Source organism: Phyllopteryx taeniolatus, chromosome 2 (genome assembly GCF_024500385.1).
Source record: "Phyllopteryx taeniolatus isolate TA_2022b chromosome 2, UOR_Ptae_1.2, whole genome shotgun sequence".
NCBI lineage: Eukaryota > Metazoa > Chordata > Actinopteri > Syngnathiformes > Syngnathidae > Phyllopteryx > Phyllopteryx taeniolatus.
The window spans coordinates 13,302,391-13,324,781 of NC_084503.1; the positions used below are offsets into that span (position 1 = coordinate 13,302,391).

Genomic DNA, 22,391 nt, shown 5'->3' on the forward strand with positions numbered 1-22,391 from the left:
AACACTGTTTAACATAGTGAACAGTCATACTGTATGTTTTTAAATACTAGCATATTTGTCTGAATCTACCAAGCACTACCAGGGCTGGATTGGGACATCTTCTTAGACAAGCCCCTCACAATTATCAGATTTTAGTCATTTATGTAGTACACCGTTTTCCCTGGGTGGAAAAAAAAAAAAAAAAAGATTTGAGTATTATCTAAACCCAACTCTTAATTGCTTATTCACAAAGACGAGGTGTATATCAGTTATGTAGTATGACTATGCAGTCTCTCGTCTCGCTCAACTGTTCAGCCTGGTTTGACCATACAGGTAGAGAGGCCAATTTGCTTTGGATCCCGTTCCACTTGAGATGCGATTTTAAGGTCCTGTTTCTTACTCATAAAATATTACAGAGTTTGTTGTATCGTATGTTCAGTCCGGAAACCTACGCTCGCAAAATGCTGGTTTCTTGGTGACTCGGAGAGCCAAAAAGAAGTCTGCAGGCTCTCGAACATTTTCTAATGCCTCCAGTACTCTGGAATGCCCTACTCTTATATAGTCAAGCTGCTACCTCAGTAGTAATGTTTAAAGTCCGACTTAAGACTTATTCCTACTCTTTGGCATTTAGTTAAAGTACACGTAGGCCTTTTTTACTGCCGCTTGTCCTATCTCCTCCCCCCTTGTTTCCTGCTCGCAGAGAGGGCTAGGAGACGTTGACCGAATCTGAGGCTGTTGCTGTTTGGGTTCTCCACCGACCAACTGGGACAAGATCTGAGGTGGACCACTTCCCCCGGAGTCGTTGCCATGGAGGATTCTGCTCCGAATGACCAGGCCAGGTCCTTAGGCCGAACCACTTTCCCGTTGGTATGTGTCTACCTGCGGAGCTTCTTCTCTTTAAATGGACTCTTATGCCATCTTAATGAACATTGTACTACAGCATCTTGCCATCGTAAAGAGCACAGTACAGCACTAGAGTATGTGATAATTGTTGCCCATTATTCTTAATTGCTGGCTTGAGTGAAAATCTTTTTCTGTGCTCGCTTTATGGCAGGCATGTGGTTAAATTAGCCAGTGGTGGCTTCGCACATGCACCGTTCATTTGCAGTTTGAAAATGGAGGGTTGAACACCTCCTGAACATCTGCAGTCTCAGAGTCTCCAGAAGTATCCAATAACACCACAAAAAGTCGTTAAGATTATTGCTAGTTGCTTTTTTGAAAAATAGTCGCTAGAAAGTTCGCAAAAGTCTGTAAATATAGCGTCAACGTTGTTAGGTTAAGCGACACCAAGTGGCCGCTTTCTCCGGTGCATGCCCTAGCTCCGCCCCCAAGTCGTCATGGGATTTGCATTAGACAAAACTGCTCCCCAAAATGGAATGATTTAAACTTTTGTGTGACAAATATTGTAATTCTTTATCCTTTGTGTATTTTGACTAAATTAATAAATTAATTGTCAGAGACCTTTTATTAAGACACCTGGAAACTTTTTTTCCCGTTTATTTATTAATTTTTTTTTTAATAGAAAATTGCATACTTTGTCTCCTTTATTCTGACATTGTTTTGTTGTTCCTGATGCAAAGCACACACACGCACGCACATACATAAAAATTATGTATTGCAACCTTTTCAAAATGCAGGCTGGAGACCAAAAATTGTCCTTCGTTGAGTTTTTATTTGGTTGTCAGATAACAATATAATGTTTTTAAATAATCAATAATCAGGCGCATATTTTATAGTTATTTTTCCCACATTTGTTGTAGTTTTGTAAGTTTCAGGAGAAGCCATACAACATTGTTTCAAATTTGTGTCTTGAGCTGAAAATGCTTAAAGGTGCCATATTTTACCAAACCAACTTTTTCTAGTATTTGGGATGTAACATTGGTTCTATGGTGTCTCAATAAACGTGAAATATGAATTAAAATCGTCCACGCATTCCTGAGTTCCAGACATTTTTCTGCCAAGAGGCCTGAATTCAGGTCATTCGAATTTCTCCAGCTTATCTAGGTCAGTAGTGAAGATCTCCGCCTACCTCTCCGGCCCCGATCCAGTGCTGTCAACATTACAAACGTGTGCTCTCGCAACAAGTGAGGGTTGGCTGTTCTACACGAAGGCAACCAATCAGAAGAAAGGGGGCAGTCTTAGCCAAATATGGACAGAGCGGATGCAAAAATGGGTCAAACAAAAGTAGCTGTCAGAGGTGCATTATCTGGACACTCGTATGACAAAACCATGGTGTTTTTTTAAATGAAGGTGACACTAAATCCATGTTACAGAGTCACTCCATGGAGATCTAAATATGCAAAATACAGTACCGTTAAGAAATCCCCCATTTGATAATATGATAATGTGTAACATGACAACAAAAACTGACTTTATCTCTGTTGATCTTGCTGTAGATAACAAACAAGTCCAATAAGTAATTATTTTCAGAGAAGACACACAGCATTCTCTTAATTGATTTGTTTTATTTGTATTACTTGTAATCCGGAGCAACCAAGCCAAACTCAGTAGTACTAGAAACTGACGCTATATTAACATGTGCTGTTCCAAAAAGACTTCTGTGTGACACAGCCTTAATCTAAACAAACAAAAAAAATAGTAAAACAAAGTAAAACAAAAACCTATAAAAGCATTTTCCCGTCGTTTTTGTTTGAGTCAACATCACCAGTCAACCTTGGAAAAAATTGACATCTGCAAAAAGAAAAATAGTTTTAAGAATTTTTATTGAATATATTATATTTTTCTTAATTCAACATTGCACAAAGTCCATTTTCAATCACATCTCAAATTGCTGCCTATAAAATGTGAATGTAGAAAATCCATAAATCAGCGGTCTTACCAAAAACAAACAAACAAAAAATACAGAGTGAGTGATTGAGAAGAATAATTCAAACATACTTCGGTTAAGGATGCATTATTCTCAAAACAAAGCTTCATGCAGATTGACAGTAAGGCTGGCCAAAATCCACATGGAAATTTCTTACACCTCAACTGAAATATTTTACATGTTCAATAATTGTCAGTTGTTCCTTTGTGGAATGTGACAAGACAGTGGAATGGACATACAGGAAGAGTATGGAAGCAGTTACATTTTAGCTGCTACAGCCCCACCTTTAACCGAAACAAAACACTGACATTGTCACCATAACTGGACAACTTTTCACAATGCGACTGCTAAGTACAGAAGCTTTGCAACATGCATGCAAAGAGCATCTTTGCCGACTGCGTCTGCAGATGATTTGACATTGACTGATGGAGCTAAAACCATAGTCATAACCTTACAAATGGTAACATGAGCCTTGGATTTCCAAATTGCACCAACTTGCATAGACAAGCAATAATTGTAGTTTGTCCAACCTGTCAAATTTATACCTGAATACCTTTAAATCTTCATATATATATTCTAGTATATTGAACAGTGGCCATCCTTCATCTGCTGATTCATCTGCTGATTCATGACAAAATACACCACAGCTAACAATAACAATTTTCACATGATCAAAATGGCATTGACGTAAATTCTATTCCCATCCCGTGTCTTTAATTTCACCTTAAGCTTCGATTCCAATGTGTCACTGTTTGATGAGTGATGGCTGGTGCAAAAGCGTGCTCGCACACAACAGCAACACGCCGGTGTTGCTTTGCTCAGGGGCACTCTGACAGCCATGCATTCATTTGCTCCTCACTCCTATCTAACAGAGGATGCTGCATGAATGAACATAATCACTCTGACAACCTGCCGTGCGACTGTTTTTTTTTTCTTTCCGACCGCCAGACTATATGAATGCTGAGTTATGTTTTTAACATAACCTTCACCTTTTTGATTAACATAACAATGTCATGAAACATAAACCCAAATGTGGTGACTTCTATTGTACACGATTCATCTTTGCATCTTTGTCACTTTAAATTTGATATGCTGAGATCTTGCAACAAACACATATGATTTGCCATCTGCAATTTCCAAACAAAATTTTACTTTACGTCGATCAGCAGCCAGCAGCAGTCATACTGTTTTTGCGGCCATGGTCGTAGACTGAACATTTGCTCACTTACAAAGACATTAACAGTCTCCTATTGTTATGCTTGTTTATTGATTATGGTAATGCACTTTTGACACTTTTGACTGTATATACAGGTGCAGCCTAATAAATGAGAATATCGAAGTAAAGTTCATTTATTTCAGTAGTTCAAATAAAAAAGTGAACATTATGTATGATACAGATCCATGAAAAAATACTTTTCAGAAGGTTACCTAATTTCTGATTTAGGCTAATAAATTGTTTCTTAATTTATTCAAATTATTTTGAGATGGTGAATTTTGATTTTTGTAAGCTCTAAATTACAATGACAAAACATTATTAAAAATTCATTCATTCATCCATCTTCCGTTCCGCTTATCCTCGCAAGGGTCGCAGGCTGATGGAGCCTATCGCAGCTGTCTTCGGGCGAGAGGCGGGGTACACCCTGAACTGGTCCCCAGCCAATCACAGGGCACATATAAACAAACAACCATTCACGCTCACATTCATACCTACGGGCAATTTAAAGTCTTCAATCAACCTACCACGCATGTTTTTGGGATGTGGGACGAAACCGGAGTACCCGGACAAAACCCACGCAGGCACGGGGAGAACATGCAAACTCCACACAGGCGGGACCGGGGATTGAACCCCAGTTCTCAGAACTGTGAGGCAGATGTGCTAACCAGTCATCCACCGTGCCGCCTTATTAAAAATTAACTGTGGAATCTGTCACTCTGTGGTTAATGAATCTAAAAGTCTCACTTTTTGAATTGAACAACTGATACTGATTTTCCACGATATTAACATTAGTTAAGATGCACCTGTTTATATGCATTATGGACTTGAACTTGACACATTTTGGAAAATACACCACACAGGGTCACAGAATAACTGAAATGTATTTTGGTAAAGAACTTCAAAAAATGGTTTATAGATCCATTTGGTTACATCCTCTACAACTATGACTTTACCAGTCACGGATATGCGGTATCTTGTAAAATATTCCGTAGCCAGGGAGGTGTGTGAGGTAACTGATGGACTCATGACTCTTTCAAGTCAGATAGATTTACTGTATATCCAGCAGCAACATGCCACCAGCAGTGTTGACTTCACAGGTCTTGCCATCGGGTCCCGTGTAAAGTAATTGTAGAAGTCATGTCTCAGAATAACTGTAAACTGTGTGTGTGTGATGAGCATGGCTTCATTGTCTTCCTGTGGCCAGTGGCTATGACACCTCTGTAATATGTGAACATAGCCTCTGTGTGTTTTCTAGCTGGCAGCCAGACTCATTAGAATTTCAGTTTTCTCCTCTCACCTTGTTGCGAGTGTTGTCTGATGGCCCCACCAGCGTTTGTGTTGACGTGGGAGCCGGCGGCTACTGTGGTTCCATGTGAGGTAAAGTCATGCATCTGCAGGGGCTGCCAAAAATTGGCCATTATCTCAATTTCAAATAAGGATTATAATGAGGACCTTGCTTTAATGAGATATTGTAAATGCGAAATGAGAGGACAAGCCTACTGAAAACAGCTGCCATGGAGATTTTGTTTTCACCACTGATTTGGCCACATACCAGTAAAACTACAGTATCTACCACTACAGTATAGTAAACCACAACAACAATAGTTTGTATTTTTGACTTTTATTCATTAATTTTCTATACCTCATTAGGGTTGCAGGTGACCTTGGGCGAGAAGTGGGGTACACCCTGGACTGTTTGCTAAACAATTGCAGAGTGCATGTAGAGCTACTATGATTCACACCTAAGGAGAATTAAGGCTACATTCACACTGCAGGTCAATTCAGATTTTTTTCCCCCTTATGTCACATGTATCAGATTTTTGTCATGGCAACGTGAACAGTACAATTCAGATTTGTTCAAATCCGACCCAGGCCTCTTTCGTATGTGGATATAAATTGGATATGTTTCCTATGTAAGTGCAGTGACAGGCCACGCTCACCCGACCTACAGTATATGTTATCAAAAGGTCACAATTGTTTGACAAAACAGACAAGCAACAAAGTTTCATTAAAGGTGGACAACGGAGCAGAAAACAGTTGAGAAAAGAAGATGCTTTAAAACTGATACACATATGTATATGGGGGGACAGGGGGGGGAGGGTCAGTTCGAGCACAAAATCGTTGAAATTGCCACAGAAATATCAGGACGAGGGGCCATATTTACTTCCATTAACACACTGCGCCTCGTGTTTTGTGTGAATGCGTGTCACTTCACGGATGCATTCTGTCACATTAGAAGTCGCATTTGTTTTTGTAATGTGAACGAATATATAAAAAAATTCGGATTTAACAAAAAATCCCAATTGGGCATCATGCCCTGCAGTGTGAACTCACCCTTGGAGTCTTCAGTGGATCAAACATGCATGTTTTTGGAATGTGGGAGGAATCTGGAGCACCTGGTCAAAAGTGTGTCTTCTGACATGCACCCGCATGCAGTGACCATTTGATGACCGAAAGTCAATCTAAACATTTTCCTTGCTGGAGTTGAACCTCTAACCTCTGAACCATCCATCCATCCATTCATTTTCTGAGCCGCTTCTCCTCACTAGGGTCGCGGGCATGCTGGAGTCTATCCCAGCTGTCAACGGGCAGGAGGCGGGGTACACCCTGAACTGGTTGCCAGCCAATCGCAGGGCACATAAGAACAAACAACCATTCGCACTCACAGTCATGCCTACGGGCAATTTAGAGTCTCCAATTAATGCATGTTTTTGGGATGTGGGAGGAAACCGGAGTGCCCGGACAAAACCCACGCAGGCACGGGGAGAACATGCAAACTCCACACAGGCAGGGCCGGGGATTGAACCCGGGTCCTCAGAACTGTGAGGCTGACGCTCAAACCAGTCGTCCACCGTGCCACGAACCTCTGAACCATCTTTTTGATTTTTGATTCATAAAACTTTTCTCATCTAGTATTTTTTCACAGTAATATACAGTATTTGAAATCAGCCACTTGTTGCTAGGCAGAATTTGTGGGGTGTTTGAATTTAAGGACGAGGTCTTGTCACTGTTTAGTCCAGCAACCTCAGTACATGTGCGCAAACACCTGGAGACAGCCACAACACATGTCATAAATGCGATATTAGGACATATTATACTCTCCTGAGAAATATGACTTTGTAATATTTGGTTTAATATTCTACTGCTCTTTAACTACTATTTGTAGTGCATTTTGCCGCAGTAATTGTAAGAGGATGAAGTGAATATTCATTGTTACAGTGTATCTGTAACGTATGTAGTGTGCGTTATTCAGGAACTTTATGTACCCATGCACGACAAAATCAAGGCAGTTCTTGATCCACATGGAAAATATGACTAGACCTTGTAGTTTGTTGTGTTTATATCTCAGCATATCAGCATTGTTATATATTACCCAATTTGTAATGTTTTGTAAGCATAATCTTTTCTAATTAGTTATGTGAGTCTTTCAATCGGCTAGAAAATGTTGATTAATGTTGTAGTACTCTGATGTGCCAACAAAAGCAGATTCAAGGGACTTTGTCACGGCTAGTTGACATAAACCATGTTCATTATTTTAATTAATAGCCTGCTTGAGGAAATAGGTCAGAGACGGTCCAGTTAACGGATTTCTTTCCTTCTCCTCTGGTGCTGGTTGATGCGGGGTGACTGGAGGTGTTGACTTCAACGCCATCAAAGCTCCCTCCCATTTGCCAGGAATACACACTCAAGCGTGTAAAAGTTAGGCTTTGCCATGGGAGTAAGACATAAGTATTTCTCATTAGGAAACATTGTTCATCCAAGAAGACTTCACTACATGTATTTGATATAAACATGGGCCTGATCAGGGCTTGGCATTAACACCCGCCAACCTGCCAAATGCGGGTGAATTTCAGTATTCGCCACTTTGGCGGGTTGTATTCCTATTGGGAACAATTTTCTGTCTAACCACCCCCCTTGACAAATGTATTTTGAATGGGAAAACACCACAGTGGCTGGTGAGCAAAAAAGTTCATGTCAAGCCCTATGCCGAAGCTTAAATGTATGCTTGGAAAGTTTTCAGACCCCCTAACATTTTTCACTCTTTAATCATTTAAGTTCATTTTTGTCCTCATTAATGTACACACAGCGCCCCCATATTGACAGAAAAAAAGTAATTGTTGAAATTTTTGCTGATTTATTAAAAAAGAAAACCTGAAATACCACACAGCCATAAGTATTCAGACCCTTTGCTGTGACACTCATATATTTAACTCGGGTGCTGTCCATTTCTTCTGATCATCCTTGAGATGGTTCTACACCTTCATTGGAGTCCAGCTCTGTTTGATTATACTGATTGGACTTGATTAAGAAAGCCACACACCTGTCTATATAAGACCTTACAGCTCACAGTGAATGTCAGAGCAAATGAGAATCATGAGGTCAAAGGAACTGCCTGAAGAGCTCAGAGACAGAATTGTGCCAAGGCACAGATCTGGCCATGGTTACAAAAAAAAATTCTGCTGCAGTTAAGGTTCCTAAGAGCACAGTGGCCTCCATAATCCTTAAATGGAAGACATTTGGGACGACCAGAACCCTTCCTAGAGCTGGCCGTCCGGCCAAACTGAGCAATCGAGAGAGAAGAGCCTTGGTGAGAGAGGTAAAGAAGAACCCAAAGATCACTGTGGCTGAGTGCTCAGAACCTCAGACTGGGCCGAAGGTTCACCTTCAAAAAAGACAATGACCCTAAGCACACAGATAAAATAACGAAGGAGTGGCTTCAGAACAACTCCGTGACTGTTCTTGAATGGCCCAGCCAGAGCCCTGACTTAAACCCAATTGAGCATCTCTGGAAAGACCTGAAAATGGCTGCCCACCAACATTCATCATCCAACCTGACAGAACTGGAGAGGATCTGCAATGGCAGATGATCCTCAAATCCAGGTGTGAAATTTCCCAAAAAGACTCATGGCTGTATTAGCTCAAAAGGGTGCCTGTATTAAATACTGAGCAAAGGGTCTGAATACTTATGGCTGTGTGATATTTCAGTTTTTCTTTTTTAATAAATCTGCAAAAATGTCAACAATTCCGTTTTTTTTCCCATCAATATGGGGTGCTGTGTGTACATTAATGTGGAAAAAAATGAACTTAAAGTAGCAAATGGCTGCAATATAAAAAAGAGTGAACAATTTAAGGGGGTCCATACCCACTGAATTTATATATATATATATATATATATATATATATATATATATATATATATATATATATAATAAATCCTTTTTCTGTACCAATACTGTATTTGAGACTGCTGGGAGGCTGGGAATTTCCCTCTTGGAAATTACAAGTCATACCTCAATTTTACTGAGTAACTTTATGAAGCAGAGATATATCAAGATAATGAAACCAATCCAAACAGATAAATAGTTAGCTCACTGTATATTATTGCCTGTCCATGTGCAGTGCTGCATCTCTTCCGACATAGGAACAACTTCAAGCGGGGTTCTCCAATGCACATTGCAGTGCCAGAGGTAAAAAAATCCCAATTTCCGAGTTTTCACGAATGCAGCATATGCATACGGGTGTGCTAATAATCTATATAATGCTCGTTGTTTATCAGTTAGTATGTTCAAAGCAAATATTGTATGTTTATATGTATGTTTTCCAAAAAACATCATACTTTTTCTTTGATATCATCAAATTCCTGTCTGTTTAATCGATTCATATTCTCATATAGTAAAGGGTCTACAGTGCACATTATTCAATAGTTTACAAATATATGACTGAATCTAATCTCTTTGTTATAGCATTTTAGACACTTGATAAACAGGATTTTAGTTCTCCTAACTTGTAGAATGACAGCATTTGTTCACTTTACTCCTAAATACCTTTCCGATACTATTTTTTATTTTTTGTCCAACAAGTTAATCCAAAAGCTCTGCCATTAAACCAGCTGGAGTGGCAATATAAAGTAAATCTACTGTACTTCCCAATAATAACATCCTCCTTGTAGGATCATTTACAACAACAACCACTGACATCAATTGTAAAACTACTGTGGCTAACCTGTATGGGTGCAAGTTTTTATGACACTCTGGAAACAACAGGAACATTCAGCGAATAGCTTTCCATTCCCCCACAGATACAAGCAGTAAGGTAATTACAGATAGGAAGTCTTCAAATAAAGAGCAGTAGTGTGTACTTTGGATTTCCTGTAAAGGAGGGAAAATCAATCTTAATAAACTCTAAATCCAAGCTTATTAAGTGCCAGTATAATTAACACAATATGTAAAATGAAACCAAATACAACTGAAGATACAGTTATGAATGCAAAACAGGCATGTGAGTGGACAACATCAGAGGGGTAAGAGGCAATTCAGCTCCTCAGTGCCCAAACAACATTAGCAATCTCGTGTTTTCAAATAATGACTTTTTGATGAGCTATGTTTCAAGAATAAATAAATAGAACAAAAGAAGAAATTAGGAGTGTAAGAGCAGCATTCACAATAATATGAGTAGCATGATCGTCGTATCAGTCAGGGGCAAACAAACACAGATGATTATTATGATTGATGGTCGTAACAGTCAAATAAAGCTTGAAAGTCTCAAATGACTCTGCAACACATCTCAACACACACAAGTATAAATGTCTGCTATCTACATTGTCTCCTGTTTGGTGTGCATCTATAACACAACATTTGAGCACAACATACGATAAATTCAGGGTTTCACCTTTGGTTATGTATTCATCAAGGCTAGGTTTAAAAAAATAGAGAACACATGTTCATGTTACTTTGCATACACTTAAAATTGGAAACAAGTCAACAAAGCAGCTGGTCCATTTGTTGTTTGCATCTGAGAACAACCCAAGGTGTAGTGTCTTTAAGAGAGTGAAACTTGGCTACCGTGCTGTCGGGTGTCTTCCATCATCTGGGACAGAAGATATTTATGGTTGGGTTTATGTGCCTGACATCTTTGTTTAAGTGAGAGTGGATGTTAATGCACTTGACAACGTGATACCAATTTATCTTCTAGCCCTAAAAACAAATTATCAATGAGAATTTTAATGTTAGGACATGAGTTGGATGAGGAAAAACAGCAACTCAGGTCACCCTTGTTTGGATGACAATACGAAAGACAATAAAAACGGTAAGCCATTCAGCTGGCTGCACATACAGTAAGCAGAGCGACACCTTACCATTTAATAACACCTCGCTAACACCCCCTTTTGACATTGTCACCAAATGTTATTCTCTAGCATATTAAAATATTCACACCTCTTTCTTACAAGACATTTTTTCCACGTGTAAAGAAAACAGCCTAGTGTACAGTAAGTCTCATCGTGTCGTACATCTGTATATGTGTGGTAATTAAGGCAATCATTCTGGGCCACAGCTCAGTCATTTAGTCAACCCTGTAGGGTTTGTTTACCTATTTCAGAAAGTAGTAGTTCCACCCCCACATGCCCCTCTTGTTGTTGAGTCCCCTCCAGCTGTTGTTCTTCTTCAGTGTCCACTCATAGCCACCATCGCGGTCACAATGTTGTGTTGGTTCTCTGCCACTTCCAGAGATGCTGGGTTTACGCCCTGTAACTGGCAGAGCTGCAACATGCGCGCACGCACACACACACACACACACAAACAGGAGATGGGTTTGAAACATATATATTCCAAATACAAGCATTCTTGTGACAATTGTCCTGCAGGTATATGCCTCAGCTTTCAGCTTCACGTCACCAACGTTATTCATTAGCTGACATATGAGCACTGAAGCAGTTCATAATCATTGTGTGATTGTTGACAATCCATAGCTTGCAAGACAACCAGGGAAAGGAAGGGTATTTTTTTTAATTTTATTTATTTATTTATTTTTACACCTTAACACTTTTGAAATACTTTTGAAATAAATATCATGCAATTGGAGAAATACTGTATCACATAGAATACAAACAAACGCATTGCACCAGTGTGCATGGTAACCCTTTTCTAACAGTACATTATTTGATGTATGAAACGGTATTTTAGTTCTAAATTCTACATTCTCAGCTCATCTTTTTTGGGGGTATTTTGTGATTTGTGTGCGTGTGTGTGCATGTGTGTGTGATGCGGGGGTTGTGTAGTTGGTGCTGCGGGTCTGGGAGGGATGGCCCTCTTCGTCCGTGGTTGTCCGGCCTAATGGGCCCGACCTGCAGGAGCCATGCACTTAATCATTCCCTTAGCACACACTCACACCATTCACTGTATATATTTTTCTCAGGAAACACATCTGGGCACACATACATATCCAGGGGTTCCTGGGGGACTGGTATGGGATCGGGAGGGTGTGGGTGTCTGATCGGGTTTCAGCACATCTGTGCTGTTTCCCGGTCCATGCGCCGTGCCTCTCTGCCCTGCCTGCCCCCCTGGATTTTAAATGCATCACATACACCTATCTCTGGTGGGGTGGGGGGCTTTGGCTGTTAGGCATTAGTGCCTGTGGGAGTGGCATTCGGTCCCTGCGGCCCCCACCGGATGGCCAGTTGTCGGGGCGCCTCGGTGGGGCCGGCGGACCGCCCTGGGTCCCTCGGTGTGGGCCTGATCCCGACCTGCGATTGATTGGTGGGGTCCTCAGCCGCCGCGGTGCGGCCACAGCAATTACAGGACACTTCTGTCAGTCTTTGTGCATGTAAAACGGTATCAATTCACTTGCATGTGTCCGCAGGCACACAACCCTAGGACTCTTTCACTGGGTGTGGGGTCACGCACTTACTGCGACAAATAACTCATGAATATGCAAATCGCTTGTGTATCCCCTCACTTATACTCTTTTATAATTCACATAATTAATGCCACCACACTTCAGTTGTACAGCCGGGTTCACGAACCTGGTCCTGCATGCTTCTTCTCCTATCCTTGTCCTGTTCTATCTTGTCCTGTCCTTCCCTCACAGGGTGTAGCACTACAGCCCCATGCAACACTCATATTTAATATTTCATTGTTGTGGATAATTTAATCATTTACTTCTCTCCTCCTTTTTACAATAAGTGATTTGTCTTTTGTCTTTGTTTCTCTTTCCCTTCTAGAAACTTTGTTCTGTTCGACTGAAGTCTGATTCTCAATAAACCTCAATTATAATACCACAGCCGAAGCTTAAAAACTCCACTGTGACACAGTATAACCGTTCCAGCATGAAAGGGATACAGATTTTCCCTTCTGCTTGACTTAACAGCCGAACAGGACAAAAAATAAAAAAAATAAAATAAAAATAAGTACGACGGGAACTGTGTGTGACTTCTTGTGCCGTTTTCTTATACTACTGTGCAAACTAGTTCATTGTATGCCATTCGTAAACTCAAATTGTCAAATGTTGGTACCATTGCCCTGAACAGAAAAGGATCAGTTTGTAGTCTTGACATACCATTAAATTTCAAGTAAATAGAGTAATTACTTAAGCAGCAAATACAATTCTAGCCATAAATACATGTTTTGTGCTCTCTGAGTATTAAAAGCAATATAAAAGCTTATAACAGAACAGAATGTTTGCTCCAAAAAAGATGCACCAGTTCAAAAAAAAAAAACAATGGGGACCGCTTCTCTGTAGCTAAATTTATAATATTGATTTCGGTCCAGTTATTTCTTTATCAAGTGTTTCTGCTTCTTGGTCTTGCATTTAGGACGCCCATATCACATAAGAATTGTTCCATTAAAGAGGTATGTGCCTATTAAAATGCAAACTATAAAGAGGCTTATGCTGCCTCTGAACAGAGCAGTTGTACAATTCTCCACCTCAATATTTTGAGGATTTCGACATCATCTCAGAGGAGCTGGAAACATTTTGTATGCAATCATAGCTGCAGTACCAACAAGACAATTAGCACTCCAAACTGAGGTTTTTATTTAATTCCCCTATTTGGACTTGACTGCAGAACTGTGGTTGCTGTCTACATAGGATTTAGTCCCAAACTCCTACAAGATATAAGAAATATTTTCCCATCACAGGTACTAATCATGAGCCATTTTCCTTTAAAAATTAATATCTCACAACAATTTAAACCAACATTCTTTGAAATTTATTCCAAAGGATTTACTTCTGGTTCTGACAGCAAAAGCCCCAGTTATAATCAGATATATCATGGCAACACATTGTGCTTTTGTTTTTCTAATGAGTGCCCTTTAAAATGAAACAGACCCATTTGTTGTGTGCACTTTGGTGCACGGAAATGATTTGAAGTCAGTTTATGAACAAGGGCCAGTGTCTGGCGGATTTCAAATGGTCACCAAACGTGGCAGATTGCTAACCAAAATGTTCTCAGTTGAAAATTTATCGCTTGTTTGAATATCTTTCATGTCTTACTTTGTAGTAAAATACATACTTTGGATTAGCTATTCACCAGCATTTCATTTATAGGGTGTGGACCCTATCCATGTAATAAAAGGCCTGATTTGCACTGCATGGGTCAACTGAGACAATTCCTATTTTTTGTTCTTAAGTGGCCCAAATTGGATATGCATCATAGCAGTGTAAAGAGAAGAAATGCATAAAATTAGATATCTTCAGATCGGATTCAAGCCTCTTCCCAATGTGGAAACAAATCCAATGTGTGTAGCATATTTGCCAATGTGAGTGCAGTGTAGAGAGACAGATTGGTTTTACCTCTTCAATCCAAGCTTGACATCTTTGAAATACACTGATTGGTGACATACTCTATGGTGTACACAACCATGTATGCCAGAACAACACAAATAAACATTCACTGTAAATATAAACAACAGCAAAAGCAGGCCATTAACTATGATGGAAATTAGAGATGTGTCCATAATTAAGAAAGCAAAATAATGGCCAACAGTAGCCAGTGGAGTAAGGCCAAGGTTACACTAATTTACAACCCCAATTCCAATGAAGTTGGGACGTTGTCTTAAACATTAATAAAAACAGAATACAATTTTTTGCAAATCATGCTCGACCTATATTTAATTGAATACACTGCAAAGACAAGATATTTAATGTTCAAACTGATAAACTTGATTGTTTTTAGCAAGTAATCATCAACTTAGAATTTTATGGCTGCAACACGTTCCAAAAAAGCTGGGACAGGTCATGTTTACCACTGTGTTACATCACCTTTTCTTTTAACAACATTCAAAAAACATTTTGGAATTGAGGACACTAATTGTTGAAGCTTTGTAGCTGGAATTATTTCCCATTCTTGCTTGATGCACCACACATTTTCAATGGAGACAGGTCTGGACTGCAGGCAGGCCAGTCTAGTACCCACACTCTTTTACTACGAAGCCACGCTGATCTAACACGTGCAGAATGTGATTTGGCATTGTCTTGCTGAAATAAGCAGGGGCGTCCATGAAAAAGACGTTGCTTGGATGGCAGCATATGTTTCTCCAAAACCTGTGTGTACCTTTCAGCATTAATGGTGCCTTCACAGATGTGTAAGTTACCCATGCCATTGGCACTAACACAGCCCCATACCATCACAGATGCAGGCTTTTGAACTTTGGGTCCATAACAGTCCGGATGGTTCTTTTCCTCTTTGGCCCGGAGGACACGACGTCCACAATTTCCAAAAACATTTTGAAATGTGGACTCGTCGGACCACAGAACACTTTTCCACTTTGCATCAGTCCATCATAGATAAGCTCTGGCCCAGAGAAGCCGGCGGCGTTTCTGGGTGTTGTTGATAAATGGCTTTGTCTTTGCATAGTAGACTTTCAAGTTGCACTTACGGATGTAGCGCCGAACTGTATTTACTGACATTGGTTTTCTGAAGTGTTCCTGAGCCCATGTGGTGATATCCTTTACACATTGATGTTGGTTTTTGATGCAGTGCCGCCTGAGGGATCGAAGGTCACGGGCATTCAATGTTGGTTTCCGGCCTTGCCGCTTAGATGCAGTGATTTCGCCAGATTCTCTGAACCTTTTTATGATATTATGGACCGTAGATGATGACATCCCTAAATTTATTGCAATTGTACGTTGAGGAACATTGTCCTTAAACTGTTTGACTATTTTCTCACGCACTTGTTCACAAAGAGGTGAACCTCCTTTTATACCCAATCGTGGCACCCACCTGTTCCCAATTAGCCTGTTCACCTGTGGGATGTTCCAAACAGGTGTTTGATGAGCATTCCTCAACATTCTCAGTCTTTTTTACCACCTGTCCCAGCTTTTTTGGAACGTGTTGCAGCCATAAATTTCTAAGTTAATGATTATTTGCTAAAAACAATAAAGTTGATCCGTTTGAACATTAAATATCTTGTCTTTGTAGTGTATTCAATTAAATATAGGTTGAACATGATTTACAAATCATTGTATTCTGTTTTTATTTCTGTTTAACACAACGTCCTAACTTCATTGGAATTGGGGTTGTAAATCAATGGGGAGAAGAATCATCCCAGGCCAACTAAACAGTATGTAACATTTAATATTTGTAGTATTTATTTATTCATGTCGTCACTTGCTCGTGTTGATGCTTGTGAGGTTATTTACCTACAATTTGGGCATCTGCGCATGTGGGTTGTTTTATGTGAATTTGCTAGATTGAGCATAGCCAGAAAGAAAAGTGTCACTTGAAAAATACATGCAAATACGTTGAAATTGATACAGGCATTAAATTGGAATTGGGCACTCAGTCCTGCAGTACATGCAGCCCAAGTTGTGGGCTTGAGGGCAAGAGTACGCCCTGCAACCGGAGGGTCGCTGGTAGTCGCTAATAAATCTGCAAACATTTCAACAATTCCGTTTTTTTTTCTCTCAGTATGGCGTGCTGTGTGTACATTAATGAGGGAAAAAAAAAACTTAAATGATTTTAGCAAATGGCTGCAATATAACAAAGAGTGAACAATTGAAGGGGTCTGAATACTTTCCATACCCACTGTATCTTATCCCCACCAGGTGTGAATGAATAATGCATAAAATTGTAAGGAGTCTTTGAGTCCCCATAAGAACACTACACAAGTGTAATGCATTGTTGTTATTATTATTATGAAGTTGTTGTGTCACATTCCAACACACAGTTTAATTGAAAATTCAAAGTTGTCTATAGATACGAATGTGAGTGTGAATGTGAATATGTGACCTGCGATTGACAGGCCACCTGTCCAGGGTGCACTCTGCTTCTAGCCCAAAGTCAGACTCCATACAGATAAAATGTTTTAGTATTACGACCAACTCTCACACATGCTTTTCGTGACTGCAGCAGTGAGATTTGTCTCATTAGTATTCTTTGCTGTTAAATTCCGGCTCCCCCCTGGATGCTGTCAGGTTGCCACATTTCACTGCACTTCCCCTTCTTGCCATTCAGCAAGATGTTGAACAGGATTAGGGGCAGCCCACAGAGTTGGAGCACCCAGTCTGGGAAGGTTAATTTAGGATTATCACATATTTGCATGTGCGCTCTATGTGAGACTTCTCCCCAAAGACTCAGTAATGTATTACACAGAGCAGTCCAGCTCAATATATCAGACAGCTGCCACTCATTTGAGTCTTTCGGCGCAATAAAGTACCAATTCTCCTATGCAACGGGGAATCGCTTTGAAGTCACACATGTTCAAAGAAACGTGTAGATGAGTGACAGCAGTATTGAGGCTGGAAATCCACATCATAATAAGGGATAACATTGCTTCATTATCTCTATGTTCAAGATATGGGATGAAAATAGTAGTAATCATGTGTTTGCTGTTTGGTGCAGAACTAGATGATTTACCAGAACAAAATCCAGCAAGATAAATGCCCTTTTTTCAATCCATATATTCCTTTCTCAAACCAATATGTTGAATTTGCCTAACAATGCACCCATTAAATGAAGGTCATGTTTCGTCCCCCGTGCACATCTCCGTTGGCAACTGACTGGCATTGTGTAGCAATGCAGTCATGAATCAGTGCAGCACGTCATTGTTATTGCGGGATGTTGCAGGATATTGACCTCTCTTTGAATTGCTTCACATTTGGCTGTGTATTTTCTTTAAAAATGTGACTTTTATGTCATGGGGCAGCAATAGAGGGACAAGATGAACTAAGCAAAAGAGCCTATGTGTATTGTGGTTTCGATAACAGATGATCAGTTGTGGGAGGTAAAAAAAGTACAAATACTTTGTTACTGTACATGAATAGATTCTTCAAATATCTGTACTTTGAGTGTTTATTTTTCTGATGACGTTTTACCTTTACTCCATACATATAAACAGTTAGCTGTACTTTCTACTCCTTACTTTTTTCAAAATGGTTTTCTACTTGTTTCAACCTTCACAGATAATGACAACGTAAAAAAGATCCAGACAGAGAGCCGAAAAGTCAACCATGGTTCAGATCTTGATTAAATGAGATCTTGGGGTCTTATAAGGCAGGAAAAACAGGGAGAGCAGCGACATGGAGAATAATGCGCCAGGGTGCATTGATATATATATGTCAAGTCTGAAAAAAAAAAAACACACACAAAGGTGTGTTTTTTTCAGTTGTAGGTAATTTAGCTTTATTTTTCTCAGCTCGCAATGTTAAAAAGCTATGGGAACACGTTTTGATAGCATGAAAGTCGAGCCGCAGATCTGCCTCACAGTTCTGAGGACCCGGGTTCAAATCCAGCCTCGCCTGTGTGGAGTTTGTATGTTCTCCCCTTGTCTGCGTGGGTTTTCGCCGGTTACTCGAGTTTTCTCCCACTTCCCAAAAACATGCGTGAGAGGTTAATTGAAGACTCTAAAAATCTAATTGTGAATGTGAGTGCTAATGGTTGTTTGTTTATATGTGCCCTGCGATTGGCTGGCGACCAGTTCAGGGTGTACCCCGCCTTTCGCCCAGTCATCTGGGGTAGGCGCCAGCACGCCCCCGACCCGAGTGAGGTACGAAAAATGGATGGATGGAAAAGTCGAGGCAACCCTAGCTAGTACTTAAACAACAACAATCAACATATAACATCGATTCCACCCCCCCCCCCCCCAATTTATTTTCAGTGCAAGCATAATGGAAGCAAATGAAAACTATTTTGTGAGCAGAAATGTTTTTTTTCCAAATTGTTATTGTTGTTAAGTTATCAAAACAGGTATTGATAGTAAACATTTATTTTTACTTTTTTTTACTATTGCAGAGTCAGGAGTTAGGAGTTACATCAGTAATTCTACTTTGCAGTCTTTTTTTTTTGGTCTGTGTTTCTACTTAAGAAGGCCTAAAGAATGTTAATACTTTTGCCACATTTGCTAATGATAATGGTGTGTGAGGAGAACGACTAGCAATAACACCACGGCTACTATAAAATGCAGCAAGTGGTTTTGCATATAGGCCATCAGCAGCAATGATGCTAACTGACGACATTGCGGACACTCTGTGCATCTCTACATTTTCTGCCCTTTTAACTGATATAGACATTTAGATGTAAATTAAAGATGAACGTACACAGATGATGATGATGATGATTCTCATAACCAGGTTTGGGTATTCGGTATGTTGTTTTTTTTTTGTCCATATGTGCCCTGCAATTGTCTCACAACCAATCCCTAGTGTATAGGCTTCAGCTCACTCCTGACCCTAATGAGGACAATGAGGAAATGGATGGATAATAATTATTTTACTTGTCTGCCGCAAACGGCAGCTTTTCAAACATTTTATGGATTTAAATAAGGCACATAACCATCCATCCGTCCATCCAGGCTGGGTAGACCCTGGACAGGTCGCCAGCCAATTGCAGGACACGTACAGACAAAAAACTACTTCCATTCATACTTATGGACAATTTTATGTCTTCAATGAACCTAATGGAAATTTTTGGGGAATATGGGAGGAAGCCAGAGTGGCCGGAGAAACCCTACGCAATCACGGAGAGCATGCAAACTCCGCACACGAATGTCGTGGTAAAGATTCGAACCCAGAACCTCACAACTGTGAGGCAGACATGCCGTCGTATGTTTATCAATGCATTGAAAACACTTTTCACTTGTACCAAATTAATTTGAAAGATTTGCCAAATATTTATTTATGGCGGTGTTTTTAATGTGACAGTGGAGGACTTTTATACATTCATTTTAAGCATCTCATTTTATATATATATATATATATATATATATATATATATATATATATATATATATTTACACAATAACCATAGATTAAGATTTGCGGCATCAACAAAAGAGCTTATCATTTTAAAGTACAAGATGTTACTTGCTTATATACAAACTACAGTATGTATAAAAAAAAAAAAACAATGTGTATGTGAATGATATACAGTATAACAACATGACTCAGGATGTAAAGCAAAATAAACACCGTTGTTTTGTGTTGGAATTGGTTCTATTTGCTACAGGTAGACAAATGTCCTATTATTCTTTGAAAATATATAATTTTTTTATTTTTTAGCGCGGTGTGATTATGACAGATTGCACTTGAGCTCACATTCCCTGGAGAATCTCCTTTGCGACGCAAGCGCTCCTGTTAATACTCTCATCAACAATCATGTGATCTGGGTTTCAGCAGCAGCTGAAACAACCTCCATCAAAGCTCCGAGAAGAGCTTCACGGGCAGGTCACCTGTCGGAAAAGCCTTAGTGCCAGTCTTAGATGGTATTAAGACTGTATATTATAGGACTCGGAGTGTCCCGTGCTGAAATGGTGTTTGACTACTTAGCTGACTGTTTGTGGTCCACTGAGGGAAGCAAATGTTGCTGGATCTAAGTGTTACAGGAAGTTGAATAATCCTGTCATCCGATTTTACCACATGCGCTCATCATCACAACATTGTAACCTTGAACAAGCGTGTCATAAATCTTCCGAGAGGAAGCAAATAACTGCACTTCGATTTAATCTACAGCAGGTTTTAATCTGATCAACAGATGGACTCATCAAAAAAAAAAAAAAAAACTTGTAGAATTCTGGGTAATCACTAGAGCTTAAAATGGTATTTTCTAAAAAAGAAAAATTATCGCAAATGAAGTCTTTCCAAGACAGAAAAGCACACTGCATAACTCAAATATTACAGCAGGGACTGACTCTAGAGTGCACGTGGACATGGTGCCTGGCTTCCCGCTTCCTGACACTAATCCCAAAGCGGTGGGGATTTTCTGCCTCTTGCTGCTTCTTGCCTCACACTCCTGCAGGGATCCACACTGTGTTTCCCAGTCACTCGCACATATGCCAAATTAGATAAACACTCGAATCTGACTATAAATACTCCGACCCGTATCGGCGGTGGATGCAGCAACATAAAAACATGTGCCACCAAGCTCGCCGTCCGCACCTTTGCCAGGAAAACTTGCACATCTGCTGCACCGTTACTGTTGATTTAGGCAGAATGGTGCATGACTGCTCGCCATACTCAAATTAGTCCTGTTGCTGCATTCATGTCTGCTGTCCTCATTATGTATCACATGTTGTATGCATGAGTGGCTGTGTCAGAAGGAGGGAATGTTATTTGGATGTCACTGAAGCCGCATGGTAAAAACAGCCCAAAGAAGTGTTCGATTATGAGCAAAGTAGCTGGAATACAGAAAAACTCAATGCTTCCTTGCACCCATTTGTTGTTATTGATGGAGAAGTTCATGTTACATGAAACCAGACACCAGAAGCCGCTGAGAAGTAGGTTAGTACCAATTAGTTACATGCCAGCAGTCACATAATCTATACATTTTTCATCTTTCCTGTGACATTGATCAAATCCGACAGCAGTTCTTATCTAATCTTTCAGGCCCATGACTTGATGACAGAGCGAAGGTTATAGAGAGTAAAATGTCAAAGACTGTTTTCTTGTAGATACAATTTCTCTGCAGGAACTCAAAAAATAGATCGAATATAATATTTATAATAATATGAATATATTTGTACATTGATCGCTATATGGGCTATTTCTTTCTTCCGATAATTTACATGTTTTATTTGCACTGATGGTGAAGTACATTCATCACATTTTTCAAAAAATTCAAAGAAAGAACAAAATGAAAACCACCTCTGCAACCATGTTGGTTACTCTGTACCAACTTCGAGTAAGCCTCCTCTCTTCTATCAAGTGCCTGAAAATTAGAAAGCTCACAATAGCTCGTGTTTAGTTATTTTGATTATTGTATGCAGCTCAGCAAGATTCCAGTGTGCTTTTATGCAAGATGAACTACATGCAAGTCCAATATGGCCAAGGACAGAGAGTGTCATGTTCTTAAGAATATTAAAGGAGCAGAGTTTAACGCAAAGGTCATGACGATGGTCATAAACCGCACCCGAACAGTTTTAACTGTGCATAGCACAATTACACATCTATCATTATCTGCTCCCTGGATATAACTGTCCAAAACTGCAAGTAGAGAAAGTGTTGGAATTGCGTAAGGGAGATTACATTAATGCAGTGGTGTTTTCATAAGTAAATAACCCAACTAAGATAGGCTGAAACTAACATGACTTAACTGTACTGTACTCCGTTTAGCTACATAGACAAAGTTGGTGGTATCCATCCATTAAAGAAAGAAAAACC

The 22,391-nt window shown here is 39.8% G+C and overlaps 1 protein-coding gene across 2 annotated transcripts in view; it reads right to left on the bottom strand.

Moving 5' to 3' along the window:
* kcna4 (potassium voltage-gated channel, shaker-related subfamily, member 4) overlaps window positions 1-22,391 on the bottom strand; it is a 79,184-nt gene that overhangs the window by 18,423 nt on the left and 38,370 nt on the right. The window contains exon 2 of one of the 2 annotated variants that reach the window (XM_061761594.1): window positions 9,264-11,560. The exons of the other annotated variant lie outside the window; for it this stretch is intronic. The gene's annotated coding sequence lies outside the window, so the exon portion shown is untranslated. Of the gene's footprint in view, window positions 1-9,263; window positions 11,561-22,391 lie in introns of those variants that run through there. 2 annotated transcript variants of the gene reach the window in all.